The sequence below is a fragment of the Caretta caretta genome, chromosome 9 (genome assembly GCF_965140235.1).
Source record: "Caretta caretta isolate rCarCar2 chromosome 9, rCarCar1.hap1, whole genome shotgun sequence".
In the NCBI taxonomy this organism is placed as follows: Eukaryota; Metazoa; Chordata; order Testudines; family Cheloniidae; genus Caretta; species Caretta caretta.
The window spans coordinates 11,687,348-11,703,639 of NC_134214.1; the positions used below are offsets into that span (position 1 = coordinate 11,687,348).

Genomic DNA, 16,292 nt, shown 5'->3' on the forward strand with positions numbered 1-16,292 from the left:
AAGCCTGGCCCACATACTATGACTGTGAAATCCTCTTACTAAATACCTAAGACTCAGTTACGCCTATTATGAGGCAGAACTGTGCTGGAAAGGGGAAAGAGGCAGGTGCACCACCCAAGTATTATGGTCCTACTCAGGATTGCACTATAATCACTTTTTAGTAGCTATGTAGCTTCTGTGTACTCCACTGAAGAACTTCTGGCTCAGTTAGCATGTTGGGACAGCATACAGTGGGAGGAGTTATGACCTAATAAGCAGCCTTTCATCCTGCTGTTCACCACTGCCACAAACCTAGTACAGGCTATGGTAATGGAGGGTATGAGTAAGAGCAGCTCTCATAGGTGCCCTAGCCTGTGTTGAAACTGACATGTTACCTGGCAGCCCTTGAATAGGGGAGGTGCAACCTATTTGCCCCTTTGTCCCTACACCAGGGATGAATTCACCCCTCAGTACTGGGGTCACTAAAGCTTTGAGAGGTGTATAATAGGCTTGATTCTCCTCTCTCATATACCAGGTTTACACTGGTGCAAATCCACTAACTTCAGTGAAATTACTCCTGTTTCTTACCAATGTGAGAGGCAAATAAGCCCCAGTGGTCATGGTGAGCAGGTGTCCATAGCTACACATGTGCAATGGTAGCAGCCAGTGTTCCTGCCAATGTAATATCCTGGCATTCAGAACATGGGGCTGACCGCAGATTCCTCATCTTACGCATACATGCTGCTTCCCTGGCTGTGGGCCACCCCATGCACTACACTGCTGAGCACCAGCAGAAAAATGAAGGCTGGGCCCTGGGACACTGATGAGGGGGCTTTCTTGCAAGCTCTCCACTCCCGTAAAGCAGTTGTAAGTAACATCTCACTCAGGAACAAGAAAGAGAGGGAACTTTGGGAGCGGGCCATAATTTGACTGCAGGCATTCAGGAACGCAAAGGCTTTGTAGTCTATATTGGTTCCACTTGGCTGGGAGTGAGTGAGAAATGTTGGCTTCTCTCCTGAGTTTCAAAGAGGGTGCCAATTAGGAGCAGTTATTATGGCAATTGTCCTGAGATCATTAGTTGTACTGAGATCATACATGTCATATCACAGAATCTTTCCTTTTCCTTTTTCTCCTGTTTTTGTTTCCCTCTTACTCTGTGGCTCACCTAATATCCAGCGTCTATGTCAAGGTCTGTTCTAGGGAAACAAAATAATCATCAATATACAAGAAAATAATTTAAATCCAGTGTCATGTGTTTAGCAAATCTATTTCTGTCTCAAAATTCTGTAAATAAATTCCATTTTTAGTTTCACATTGCGGGATTATTACTTAACAGGTATTCATTGTTAATGGGAGGGCATCAGATGTAGCATAAACATCAGCTGTGATGCATAGCTAATTTCTTCTTTGAAACAGAATAGTTCTGGTGATAATTAAGCTTCTCCTTTTGGTACCTGAGCTGTAGTTCATTCAGTTTTACTGTTTATATCCACCTCATGTAGGCTTTATGCAAACATAATTCATTTTAGAAACGGATTCAATAGACTGAGCATTATTTTCCCACTAATACAGTACTACTGGCAACAAAATACTGCTCTCCTTTTTGTAAAGGAGATGGGGCTGCCTCTCAACTTAAGTAACTTTTAAGGGGAGAATCTAAATTAGAGTGAGTTGGCTGTAACACTTGGTTTGACTTGGGCTTGTCTGTGAACCAACACTGGTTCATGTGAACAGTTGACAGGCACAAAAACTGTTCAGCAGTGTTTTTTTAAAGGCATTTTTGCTCTCTCTGGACAGCTATTAAATTTCTGAAACTGTTCTTTGTGTTGTACTTAAATTCTCAGGTTCATTGGGACAAGTCACATAGTACTCTCTCATATGGCCACATCTGGTTGCTCAGAACTCGTGTGAACATCATGCAAACATGAACCTACCAAATCCATACTTGCTTATGAGTTCATGCAAAATTCAACCATGCCAAAGTGCATTACAATTGAATCTGAAGCTTTACAAACTTCAGGGCCTGCAAACCCATAGCAGCCAGTTCTGATGCAAAACAATACCAAATCTTTGTAGAACAGGCCTTAGAAAGGATTGCTAAATCTCAGCTATAAGTGTATAAATGGGGTAATGACATGGTATGAAAAAGGATGATAAACCCTATTCTAGTCACATCCTTTTCTCAAATCCCATCCTTAATCATACTCTTTTCTGGAGTTATCCCAAGAGCTCTTTCTCTTTAAATCTTCTGACGTCAGAGATGCGAATCCATAGCAACTGTCTGTCATGTTGGATCAGTCCATGGAAAGTGGGAAAGAAACTGCTCCTGTGCAATCAAGGCTTCAGTGTGAGTAAATACAAGGGATGCATTTATTTTGTGACTTTCCGGATGGATTTTAAAAGCAATATTGGCAGCAGCAAAAGGAAACTGCAAGTATTGAATCTCCTGTAATGTGCATACTATTTTATTTGGTGGATGCATTTAATAAGCTAGGTCAGTGGTTGCTGCAGCTGCTGTTCAGGGGGAATATTTCAAAGGCAAGAGGGAAGCTCAGATTCTATACTGCCATGATGCATCAGAAACCCAGCCTGGAGACAAAGTCTCAGTGCCTGCCAGTTTTCTTGATCATGTTAAATGGTGGAGTCAGTATTAACAAACTATCTGCAAGCCCAGCCAATATGTAAATACTTCTTTTGTATAGAATTTCTTTAACTGTTTACGTAGAGATTTAGAGGGGCTGTCACCAGTTTGATGATGGCCCTCAAAAATTGTCATACCCACTGAAATAAAAGCATGCATCACACTTAACATGTACCTAGGTGCCTATCTCACGTAAAGCTGGAGATGCCTTGTGTGCCCATGCAAGGGCCAAAACAGCTTTAAACAGAGTTGCTATAGGCAAAAGTGGTGTAAAATCTGCATAGGGATACTCCACAGTCTCCTGGGTGCCACTGAAGTCTCCGCGGTTGGTCTCTGCAGATCAGCGCAGAGAGGAGGAATGGGGGAGTGATAGTGGCATACTTTGCTGCGCCTTGCATTACCCCGCAGTAGATAGATATGGCTGGGCTCTGAGGATGCCCCAGGCCTGCCTTTCTGGTTGAAGTGAGGATTCTACTCCTGCCACCTCCACCCTGTTTTCCAACAGTTCCCCCCCCTCCATAAGCTGGCTGTTTGGGTTTTTCATGTGATATTAGAATGTTGTCCAAAATTACAAATGCATACAGGTGTGGTATACTTCAGTAGACATGCCAGGTAGCAAATTAAATTTATATGGGGTGCTGAGCAAGAAAATAATTTATTGGCTCATGTGCATGTAGGTTTACACATGTTTACAGCTCAGTGTTAGCCAGTTAAAAACTTGCATGTAGATGTTATGCATGAGATGCACAAGTGAAATTGTAGTTGCTAGTCTACACTAGGTCTACGAAAGAAGACAGATACGGTGTACTAAAGGAAGCCTTTAGAGAGGTTCATACTGGGGTGACCAGATGTCCTGATCTTATAGGGACAGTCCTGATTTTTGGATCTTTTTCTTATATCGGCTCCTATTACCCCCCACCCTGTCCTGATTTTTCACATTTCCTGTCTGGTCACCCTATTCCATATTATATACTGACTGTGTATACAGGCATATGACACCTTTTCCCTAACCTGAAGGCAAGCATTGTGTGGCTTAAAAATATGTCTCTCATTCCCCCAAATTGGTCCACTAAAAGATATTATCTACCTGGAATATTATCTACATGGAATAAACAGGGCCAGAGCTTCCTTGTACCCAACGTAATGGTCCCGGAGCTGCTAGGCACATTACTCCCAGGGGGGCTGCACGCTGAACCGTTTGCGCCATGAGACACGTTAAACACGCATGTAGACGCTCTGCAATAATGAAGCCCCCGAGAGGTCACGTGCAGGTCGGGCCACACCCCGCTGTAAACGGGGTGGGGGAAGGGGAGCGGCGCTCCGGATTAAAGATGTAGCGCGGGGACGGGGCCCCCAGCCACATGGCGCAGCTTCGCGCGTGCACGGGCGGGCCACGCGGCGGCTCCCCGCGACCAGTAGCAAGCCCGCTATCCGTGCCCCGGAGCTGCCCCGCCCCTTGGACTGTACTATTCCACCGTGGGCCGTACCATTCTGTGGCAGCGGGGCGGGGCTGCTGCAGCCCCGCTGGAATTAGCGGAGGCAGGCGTAGCAGGCACGGCTGGTTTGTCAGCGGCCAGCTCGGAAGGCGCGGCTCCCCCGTCTCTCTTCTTCCTTCTGTTCTCCTCCCCCCCCGCCCGCCGGGCCATGCGCGGTCCCGCCCGGCGTTAGGAGCGGCCCGGAGCGCGGTTGGCTGGCAGGGAGCTCCCTCAGGTAAGCGCGCCCCGCGGCCTCCCCTGCTCGCCGGCGGGCCTGGGCAGCGACTCTCCCCACGCAGGGACCCAAGGGGGCCGCCAACTGGGGCGGGGCGGCGGCGGCGGCCGCGGCCCCCCCCCCCCCCGCTCCGTCCCCCAGGGGTGGCCGGGCCTGGTGCGGTGCGCGCGCGCAGAGGCCTGCGGAGGGGCAGCGGCGCCCCGCGCTGGAGGTTGCGGGGGGCTGAGGTGGCGGCCCCTAAGGAGAGTGTGTGTGGGGGGGTGTTCTTGGGTGTGGCCCCTAGGCGGGGGAGGGGGGGCGTTTGGAGGTAGGTGGGGAGGATCCCCCTTGTTGCGGGGAGTGATGCGGTCCTTTGGGGCTGAATAATCTGGGGAGGAGGCGGGGGGGTGACTGGAGAGCAGCCTCCCTCCAGGGGTGAGCGGGGAGTCTCCTCGCCTCCAGAGAGGCGGGCGCGGCGCCCTCCTGTCTTGTGAGCCGGAGGGGCAGCAGGCTCCCCCGCCCCGGGGAGCTGGGGGCTGAAGCGCTGACGGCCTGCGGTGTTCACGGAGGCTGCGGTTGTGGTTGTATTGAATTACTCATTTTCCTGGAGGGGCGAAGGGGATCTGTGGCGCTGGGGGAAGCCCAGCCCCCGTGAGAGTGTTTTTTTTTTTTTCCTTTTTTTTTAAAAGAAGGATCGTGTGGTCCCTGGGTCTTTCAAGCCAAATGCCACTAAAGCAATTGACTTGTTTCAGACCTTATCAACGTGAGAGGCCCTAAGTGTTCCAGGCCTTAGCCCTGCATTTCTGTGGGGTAGGAAGTGGGGCTGAACTGAACAAGGTCGCTCCTTCTCTCTAGAACAGGCAGCCTGAAGCTCCAGTAACAGCATCTCTCCCTGAAGCATAAGCAGAGTGGTTCGTGTTCCTAACAATAACTGGTTTGTTGTTGACATTCCTAGGTGGGAAATGTTTCAGAACTGCAGACTGAAGTGTTATAGTGTGTTGTATTCAACAAATGCTAACGTTAATCAGAGAAACACAGAGGAACAAGATACCCTCTGGCTAGGGAACCCACTCTGTACTAGGAAGTCGTTGCCATGTTGCTGGTAATGGTTATCAATATTCAGTATTGAAAATAATGTATTCAGTATTCAGTTCAGTATTGAAAATGATATTACTGTTGATGCAGATAGGGTATTTCGCCCTTTGAGTTATGGTCCTGAAAATGGCTGTCACACCAACACTAGCAGTTAAGCCTACCCGCTTCATTGTCAGTAACAGATCAATTTCCTATTACCCATTTTCTATTTTTAGAGATATGGAATAGACAGGGAAATCTCCCTTCTTCCTGAAATGTAAGACAGTGACTTATATTTGTTTTTTTTGGCATTTAGCAAAAGTATAATCTATCAATGGAACCCCATACTTTCTTTTCTATGGAAAAAAGAAAAGGAGTACTTGTGGCACCTTAGAGACTAACCAATTTATTTGAGCATGATGCATCCGATGAAGTGAGCTGTAGCTCAGGAAAGCTCATGCTCAAATAAATTGGTTAGTCTCTAAGGTGCCACAAGTACTCCTTTTCTTTTTGCGAATACAGACTAACACGGCTGTTACTCTGAAACCTTTCTTTTCTATGGGGGGATTATAACATAGGGCTAAACTGAAAGTATCACTCCATGTCTCCAGGAAAAGTGCTTGCAGCTCCTTTCTGTTAAGTACAATATACATAAGCCATTTAATTATCAACTCTGTCGAGCTATGTTGCTAACTTTGAGAACCAAATTCCTTTCTTCCACAGAAACTTGGTGTTATCCTAGGGATAAAAGTAAATATTAACACCCAAGATTTTGAATCTTGTAAAAAAGTTATAGGAAATTTTGGTTTGGTTTAAATTGGAAAAAAATTGCCAAAAACCTTTCATGTTGTTGATCATCAGCAAATTGAAAGTTATGCGGCTTTAGTGCTACTTGTGTTAATCCAAAAGAGGTTTCTTGCCTGCCCTGCTGTGCTAGGGCGAGCTCCTGCAGAGTTACTTAGGTTCACAGTGGGAGAGTAGAAAAAGGAAAGTCTGCTCACAGAATTCCATTAGATATGTTGAGAGTGATGCAAAAAAGATGTATAGTAATATGTTAGTGGAGAGAGCTATTAGTTAATGTTGGTGTACCCAGTTGGCTTACTGTGAATTGCATATGCAGTTCTGGTCTGCAGTAACAAAAAATCTTGATAAAGCATGCACTTTCAGTTGGTTAAATCCTTTTAACGGGATGTACATTTTTAGTGTTTGTTGCAACAAGTTCATGTGGGAGGTTTATGCACAACCTAACCCTACAGTGCTATTTGCCAATCAGTTTATATTTCTACAGGGTTACCTTTTCTTTATTTAGGGGAAAAGTATGTGAACAGACTAAAAACAAATGGAGAAAATCTATGTAGAAATGTTTTAGTATTTCTGTAATATGAGACTAGTAGAATGACAAAATTAAATTTAAATTGAAAAAAGCCCTGAGGTGTATAATATGTTGTTTTTAAACCAGTGAAAGAGTATTGCCCCAGTTCTCATAAATACATATCTGAAGTACATACTTTGTATGATTACACATGCAAATTATGAAAGCCTTGATTTGAGATTCAAAATTAGCTGTATATTGAAAATCCTATCCTTATGTCAGAGGTCCAAAGCACGCTACCAGATTTCCTGTTTAGCCTGGTTTTCAGGACTTGGGATGTTTTATTGAGTAATGATCAGGTCATTAAATACTACATTGTTGGCCACAGTGTTTATATAAATTTAATTCTGTATACTTAATTTTAGCCTTTTCATTATCTAAATTTACTTCTTGTTCCCTAGATAGCTTTATCTGTTGTTTAATTTGTCTGATTATCTATTCTCCTGAATTCTGAAAAACTGGGATTGTTGTTGTGATTCTTAGAAGTCTTCCTGGAAAAACTTAAAAAAATATTTTTGGTCTGTAGAACTGTGTACGTACATTGGGTGGCACTCTTGTAAGAAGGATTCAGAGTAGCAGCCGTGTTAGTCTGTATTCGCAAAAAGAAAAGGAGTACTTGTGGCACCTTAAAGACTAACAAATTTATTTGAGCATAAGCTTTCATGAGCTACAGCTCAGCTTATGCTCAAATAAATTTGTTAGTTTCTAAGGTGCCACAAGTACTCCTTTTCTTTTTGTAAGAAGGAGTGTTACATCTTTAAGGAATGCTACAAAGCTGTATGACTGTAAAAATGTTAAAGGTGATATTGGAAATTGGTTAGTCTCTAAGGTGCCACAAGTACTCCTTTTCTTTTTGGAAATAAATATAAAACTTGTACAGCATATTGTAAATCTTACTCAGTTGTTACGGTCTTCTCTGCCAAAACTGTAAATCAGGCCCTTGAATAAGTCCTAAGGCAGGGTCAGTTGATTTGCTGCTTCTAATTTTAGAAGTCAGTTCAAAAAGCCTTGTCAAATTGGTAAGAAATCTAGTGTCTGTGGTGAAGTGACATTTGATGCTTTCATTATTGTGCAGCATAAACATTTACCTAGAGAGGTTCAATGCTTTTGCAGAGCATTTTTTTTCTTCAGAACAGTTAATCTTGTTAATATCAATGGATAGGTTAATGCAGACCCTGAATGAATTTAATTCATTTTTATAAAGCATGGATAACACTACAGTAATCTTGGACAATTTAAAAATTCTCTCTAGAGCCCACCAAAAAATGAACACCTCCCCTCCCCCCCCTTTCATATGACAGATTAGGTTTGAATCCATTATTTAATCTTTCTTAAATATATAGTTTGGTATACTTGTCTGTCTGTGTGTGTCTTCGTGTGTGAAACTTCTGTGTTTTGCAACCTAGTGTTTTGTAATAGGATTTGTGTGAAAGATGTCAGAGAACTAATTGTTTAAGGCACAATGAAATTTTGCGGTATCTGATACTGAGTATGGTAGAGTATAATAAAACTTTCCAGATTGCATACAGCAGTGCTCTTCTATAAAGTCTGTTTTCATTTAAAAAAAAAACTCTCCTGTTATGCAGAACTTTCAAAAGGTGGCCTGAATGTAGAGCATGCTGCAGTGTCTGAGTTTGCAGAGAGCCTGAAACAAATGCTCTGAAATTTGAACTGCCCTGTTCATTTCATTGAGTGCTAAGTCAGATGTCAGTGTTGTTTTAAAGCTAATCAGAGATAGTAAGCAAAGAGAGGAAGTATCACATTATGAAGATCTACACTAATATTTGCCAAAGAGCATGGCTACACTTGCAGATGTAGAGCACTTTGAGTTAAACCAGCCTTCAGAGAGCGCAGTAGGGAAAGCGCTGAAGTCTGTCCACACTGACAGCTTCAGGCACACTGGTGTGGCCACATTTGTGGCACTTGCAGCGACATTGGGAGCGGTGCATTATGGGAAGCTATGCCAGTATGCAAGTGACTGCAGCATGCTTTTCAAATGGGTGGGGTGGGGTGTGACAGGGAGTGTGTTGTGTGCATGTAGGGGGGGAGGGAGTGGGTTTTTGGGGGCCTGAGAGCATGTCAGCATGCTATCTTGTACATTCAGACAGCAACAGACCCCCCCCCCCCACAGCATTCCACACTAATGGTTGCTTTGTCTCGGAGCCGATAAGTAGCAAAGGGCATATCCGCATTCCTGTAGCAATTCAAAAACAATGAAGAGAGTGGCCACTTGACTTAAGGGGATTATGGGTTGTTTCTGGAGGCTGATCAGAGCGCAGTAATGCAACACCTCATTCACATTGACGCCCGGGTGTTTCAGCCAAGACACAGCAAGCGTTAATCTTCTCGCTGAGGTGGAGTACCAGGAGCGCTCTAGCCGTGGAGTCAGAGTGCTTTACGTGCCTTGCCAGTGTGGACGGGTAGTGAGCTAGGGCACCCGGGGCTGCTTTAATGCGCTCTAACTTGCAAGTGTAGCCAAACCCAAAGTTTGAGACTGGAAGGACTGGGGATGGAAGTGGAAGAGCAGAACTAAAATTTAATAGGGGCAGACCCTTAATCACAGACGATAGGATTTTTGGGACAGGGGAAGGGATTGGTTTCATTTCTCTGAAGAGGGACTTGACTTTCAAAAGTTTGAGAAATGTTAACATATCTTAAGGCACGTCTTCACTGGCAACGTTAAAGTGCTTTAATGTGGCTTGTGTAGTCGCGGCATAGCGCTGAGAGAGCGAGAGCTCTCCCAGTGCTCTAAAAAAACCACCTCCATGAGGGGCGCGGCTACCAGCACAAGTGCACTGTCTACACTAGCATATTACAGCGCTGAAACTTGTTTTTTTCACACCCCTGAGTCAGAAAGTTGCAGTGCTGTAAAGTGCCAGTATAGACAAGCCCTAATTCAATTACTAAAATACCTACAGTGTGTCACTGGGTGAAATGTAATCAAAGAGTTAGAAAGGAGAGGGAAGAATCGTAAGATGGAAGGGACCTCAAGAAGTTATCTTGTCCAGTCCTCTGCACTCATGGCAGGGCAAATATTATTTACGGCTCAATTAAATGCCCCAATTAAAAGATTGAGATTCTTTCCCCCTATCTAGCGCATGAATTTAGACAAACTTTGTTCACCAGTTTGAAGAAGCCATTGCTTTTCCCCCTCCTTCAGATGTTGGATCTCAGACAAGTGTTAATCATAAATTTTAGCACAAGGCAACTACTTTAGGCTAATTATGCACAAAGCTCAGCACTGCCATTCTATCGTATCAAAAACTATAATTTTAAGTTTAAATTTCTATTTAATACGATCCTTTACAAATAAAAATTGAGGTTAGTTTTCACGTGCTTCTTAAATGAGGTTGAGGAAACAGGAGCAACTCCTGATGGTCACATTCTGCTTCTATATTTTCAGTGGGCAAGTAGGCCCATTATGGTAAAATGCGGGAGCCACGGGACACTTTCTTCTTTCTCATCCCACAAAGAGGAGGAAGATTCAGGATCCTCAGAGGATAGAACAAATAGTTTTTATCGAGTAGCTGGTAGCATGCATATCTTTTTCCTCTTGCCCAGCTATCCATAGTAGGGTATAAAATTATAGGAAACTTAATTTGCAGACAAAGAGTAACATTTACTTCAACAGTTTGCCCCTTAAAAATACCAACCAAGACATGAATTTTAAGTGATGTAACTTGTGTATATAGAAGTTTTTGGGACTAAAAAGTGCAATCTATATACAAGATACTCCATATTAGAAAACCAAAAATTGGCAGCTATGCTGTTTAAAAACCTCCTGCACTAAAAACTCTCAATCATGTTATGAAAGATTCATATCTGTGCAGCTAGATATGTTTCCCCAAGTCTTAAGCTACTACTGAAGAGAGTGCATTGGAGAACCTTAAATAGTTCAGAATTGCATATATCTTTTTAAATGTTTACAACTGCTTTCTGTTTACCAGTACCTTATAGCATTCTGACCCAAAGCAATTAAAATCCTGTTCTAACTTCCAGACATTAAGAGCCATGACTCAGGCTCACTGGGCTTGGGCTAAGGGGCTGTTTAACTGTGTTGCAGACATTGAGACCACAGCCTGAGGTCTAAGACTCTCCCACCTTGCAGGGCCCTAGATCCTGGGCTCCAGGCTGAGCCTAAACATCTACACTGAAATTAAACAGCCCCTTAGCCCAAGTCCAAGTCAGCTGGTATGAGCTGGCTGCAGGTTTTTAATTGCAGTGTAGACAGACATATGATATGAGTAAGGCCCTAACAAATTCATGGACCATTTTGGTTAATTTCACAGTCAGTATTTTAAAAAGTTATTTTCACAGTTTCAGATGTTTAAATGTGGGGGTCCTGCCCCAAAAGGGAGTCGTGGGGGATCACAAAGCTATTTTAGGTCCGTCATGGGATTGCCACCCTCACTTCTGAACTGCTGCTGGCAGGGATGTTGCCTTCAGAGCTGGGCAATGCCCAGCTCTAAAGCCAGTGCCACCGCCAGCAGTAGTGCAGAAGTGAGGGTAGCAGGGTATGGGGGGGGGGGGGGTCATCACTTTTTGCAGGGCTACAGCTGCTAGTCCTAGTAGAGCTAGGGAGGGATGGGACTTTCTCTTCCCTTGCATGGGCTGGGACCGGGTCAGACGCCCCTCTGAGACGGAGCGGGATTAACCTTTTGTGGGCCTGGTGCCAAACATATATGCGGGCTCCCATAGGGGCAGTGGAACATGGCGTGCGGAGGTCGGTACCTGGAGCGAGGGGCTGGCCAGGGGCAATGGGAATCCATGCAGCCTTGTGCAAGGGCACTGTTTACAAACTGTCAGCTGCCAGATGCACACCGGCTCGCCCGGCCCTGTGCTGCCAGTGTGCTCTTACCCCTTGGGGGGCGAGCCCATGCTGTGCCGCCCAACACTCCCTGACTCCCTTTGCCCAGCTCCCCCTGCTCAGAGACCTCATACAGACCCCTCTGCCCAGAACCCCCCAAAACCCCACCACCACATATGCCCAGCACCACTCCACTGCAACTGCTCAGCACTCCACATAGAACCCCCACTCACTAGCACCCCAACACACACAGATCTCCCACAGTGTCCTTCCCCACAGCCTCACCACCACAACTACACAGTGCCCTACACAGACCCCCCAAAACGCAAACATCCCTCAGAGACCTAGTCCCCCATGCCCTGCCCCAGCCGCACTCATTGGCCCTGCTGGGAGGTGACTGCATCTGCTAGGCTGAGCTGGCAGAACTGCCTGGGCTGGTCCTGGGGCGGGAAATCACTCCGGTTCAGCTCCTCGAGAGCAGCACAATCAGCCAGGCAGAGGAGGAGCAGGGCCTGCCTGAGCCGGGTTCCCTCAGGTCCTACTTGTCTGGAGGGGCCCAGCCATGCCCCCCCACACTGTACCCCCTCCCTCCTGGCCAAGACTGGGTCAGCTTCTACACCAGTCTCAGACGGCTTGGCTCCAGGGAGGCAGGCGGGGCCCCACAGGTGGTGGGCAACATAGAGTGCTGGGATCCTTTCTGGAACTGCACTGGGGTCTGGCCTGGGGTGGAGAGGAGTCCTTAGTTGGTGGGCTGAGAGGAGCAAGTGGTGGGAGAGGCCAGGGAGTAGAGAGGAGCCCTTGGGTGGCTGGTGAGCAGGCCAAGAGGAGCGAGCAGTGGGCGGGGTGAGGGGCGGAGAGGAGCCAGTGGGCAAGCATGCCTTTGGGGTACAAGCAGGCCAGGGCCCCTTCTGAGCATAGGCATGGCGCCACTGGCACCATTATAAACGCGGCACTGCTCTGGGAACCTCCCCTAGCTGCAGGAAGCTCTGCGGCTGCACTGCCTCCACACTTATTGAAGATGGTGTATCCATGGAGCTGCTTCTTCTGTGGTGATGGTTGCTTTATTTATAAAAGGGCGTTTTTATTGCAAATAGAATTTAAGGATTATTTGTAACTTTTAAGTACATCAGGAAGTCAGTGACTCTGGTTACTCTTTACATCATAATATAGCAAAGAGATTGAGGAAATTTGCAGAGTCTAAATGATCTTTTCTCTTATCACAGAAATTTGTGGGAAATATATATCATTAGGATAGTGACAGTGGATTGCTGTCAGAGGTAAAAAATTTGTGGAAATCTTCGACAGCAGTAAGTCACTAAGACTGGTGGCGTTAATCCAAGAATTTTGAAACAATTGAACAACAGCAGTAGCTGAGCTCTAATTTAAAAACAGATACCACTGTGACAGTGATATGAATGTCTAGGTAACTGTCAGGATTCAAGAAGGGTCAGAGTCATGGCATGGAAAAACTCATTTGCCCAGAGGGAGTACATATTTTGTCTCATGCTATACTGGAATAGGGGCTCTTGACTCCTTTGCTCTGTGTGTTAGGGGTGGGGAACAAGCGGTGGAGCAGTCCAAGTATTGCTGCTCCTTTAATATGAGGGTAGGAAGCTGAGCAGTCTCTGAGCTGCTCACTACTTTTTTCAGGAGAGGTGGGAGAGAGTGGAGCGTCAAGAGCTACTGTCCTTTTGCAGAGCAAGAGAGAAGGAGTGGTGCTGATGCAGCATCTCCTTTGGAGAGGAGATGAGGGAAGACCAGGGAAGTGGAGTCCTTAATGCCTTTTTTGAAGGAGAGGGAGAGCAATGGTGTATGTGGGAGAAGTGTTGCTGGGAGGCTGAGGGCATCCTGCACCTCCCAGAGCCTTTCAAAGAGGCAGCAGGTCCCAATATTCATTTAATGGGTAGATTTATTTTATCTGAAGGCGGGGGAGTGGTCTCAAATTCATTAATGGTGATGTGAGTAAAATACCAGGTGTAATGAATTTAGGAGAGCCCAGAATTCATTTACTGTGGTGTGCGTGTGTGTGAGAGAATGAACTAGATGGGTGTTATGGTTGACTTTATAATATTGTACAGTAAGTGGTTTATGAGAGTCCTACCCTTCTGAAGCATTACGTACAACCACTGCTAGAGGCAGGATGCAAGGATGTTTTATTCTAATACAGTTCCTGTATGAACAATGATTATTTATTAAAAGAAGTGTTATGTGCTGAGCCTGATTTTTCTGAGGTGCTGAGCACCAACAGCCCCCATTGATTTCAGTTGGAGTTTTGGGTGCTCGAGACTTCCTATAATCAAGGCCCACAAAATGTAAGAGAAGCTTATGTAAATCAAAACTGGTGTGAGCAAAGATTATATGGATACAGTACATGTTTTCCCTAAAAGTGTGACATGTCCTAAATGCAGAAGTTCAAAAACCAGTTTACTACAACTTCATCGATTTTTCTTGCTTTATAAGTTAGGAACATTACTTTACCTTGAAGAAGCTAAGTTGAAATGTCATCTTCTTTGAAATTGATTGGAGTTTTACTTATCTTTACAGAACAATACTTTATTAAATTATTTAAACACTGATGGTTAGCTCTGTCATGTCAAAGACAGAATCCTTAGTTTGCAGTTTTTAAGTGTCTAGTCTGGTGACCCCTTATGAGTTCTTTCCTTGTATGATTAAAGGTTTGCAGCCTCAGACCCAAAAGGTCTCCTTTAGAATGTAAAATAGTAATCAGACTTGCAATGTGACTCTCTTTTTTCTGAAACAAGAAACCATAAGACTTCCTTTTTAAAAGTTGTTGGTCTACTAAATGGTTTATTCTTTTTTTTATTCCCCGATGACTGTTACCCATTCAAACTTTAAAAATTGCATGTAACATTTTACTATGTCCATTCATACTTTGTTTAGATTATGTGAGGAATGTTGTGAAAGGACTTTGTTTTTTTCTGCAGCCTTTTTTCAAAATATTTATGATTAATAAGCTTTTCTGTGAAGCTCATCACCATAGGACCTGAGAATATCTTCAACATTAACAAATGTATCCTTCTAAAGCAACCCTTTGTGATAGGGAATTGAGGCACAGAGATTAAATGATTTACCCAAGATTGTACCAGAAATCTTTGGCACATCTAAAATAGAACCCAGATCACCTGAGTCTCAGATTGGTGTATCTTAACCACAAGGCCATCCTTCCTGTCATCTTTATGCAAGCAATCACGCTAATTTTTGACCTATCAAGTGAGTTAGCTGTACATAATAGTTGAGTTGAGGGGAAACTGAATGTTGCCCACAATCTTAGTGAAACAGTAGTGCACTCGTCTTAGAAAAAGTTAGGCTAATAGCTACTTTTCTGCAGTTGAAAGTGTTTAGATACAAGGTTAGAATTTACTACATTTATATAATTTATCTTTTTACCAGATACCTACTGTCCAAAGGTAGAGTTCAAGATGGGGTGGGTGGTACTATCAAATTCTAAGGGGCATTCCAGGAGAGAGAAGGCTTGGCAGGCACTGGGGATTCCTAGAACCTGCTTGGGGTCTTTGTCTTCCATAACAGTATCTGTGTAGTAAGTTTCTGACAGATCTGAAGCTCCAGTTTCCTCCAGCTGGTGGAAAGTAAAAAAAACTTCATCTCCTTTCCTCCTGCTACACAGCTTCCTGAGTATTGCTGGGAGGAGCAAGAGCTCTGTTACTCTACTCCTTCCCTCAGAACCTCCTGGCTGCTGCAAAGACATAGGGAAGAAAGATATGTCTGCTATTCCACCCATTCCCAGTCTCTATTTTTTGGGTCATTCTCCTCTGTGAATAAGTTCATGCTCGTTCTCCAATGTGAATAAGTTTGCTGTTGCTCGTAGGTATATGCAGTTGAACATCTGCAGAAATTGATGTCATTGGTTCCTATGCTCACTAGAGAGTTTCCTGCTTGAGTGTGGGTGAATGGATTTTTGGATCCCTGTATGTTGACATAACTAGAACAAAAAGTGTGAATAACCTATTTAAATCTAAAAATTTCAGTGAAACCTCTTTAGAATTCCCTAGCCTAAAATCTTGACCAGTAAAAAAGTACACCTCTACCTCTATATAACGTGGGTGCTCGGAAGCCAAAAAATCTTTCGCGGTTTCACCTATAACCCGGTTATATCGAACTTGCTTTGGCCTCAAACATTTCCGTTATTAATAGTAACTTCCCGCCCCCTGACTGACCCCTCAGAACCTCCGAACCATCCACCTCCCCCCCGCTCCCTGTCCCCTGACTGCCCCGACCCCTATCCACACCCCCGTCCCCTGACCGCTCCGCCCCCAAACCTCCGAACCATCCAACCCACCCCCCGGTCCAATGACTGCCCCCCGAGACCCTCTGCCCCTTATCCAACCCCTCGGTGCCAATTCAGCACCCTTAACATGCTGCTCAGAGCAACGTGTTGGAGCCAGATACGCTGATCCACAAGAGCACGCAGCCCAGTCCCCCAGAGTGCTGCTTTACCCCGTTATATTTGAATTCGTGTTATATTGGGGTAGAGGTATATACAAAACATATGTGAGAGAGGAGAAACAGTAATAATAATCTTGTAGAGTAAGCCTTTGTCTACACCAGGAGTGGGCAAACTTTTTGGCCCGAGGACCACATCGGGGTATGAAACTGTATGGAGGGCCGGGTAGGGAAGGCTGTGCACATGTCCCCAAACAGCCTCGCCCCCTATCTGACCCCTCCTACTTTCTGCTCCCTGACTGCCCCCT

The 16,292-nt window shown here is 45.0% G+C and overlaps 1 protein-coding gene across 1 annotated transcript in view; it reads left to right on the top strand.

Annotated features, from left to right (window-relative positions):
* Positions 1-4,136: 4,136 nt before the first annotated feature.
* The window catches only part of GNB4 (G protein subunit beta 4), a 53,904-nt gene continuing 41,748 nt past the window's right edge, over positions 4,137-16,292 (top strand). Inside the window, exon 1 of the mRNA XM_048862997.2 lies at positions 4,137-4,330. The gene's annotated coding sequence lies outside the window, so the exon portion shown is untranslated. The remainder of the gene's footprint in view (positions 4,331-16,292) is intronic.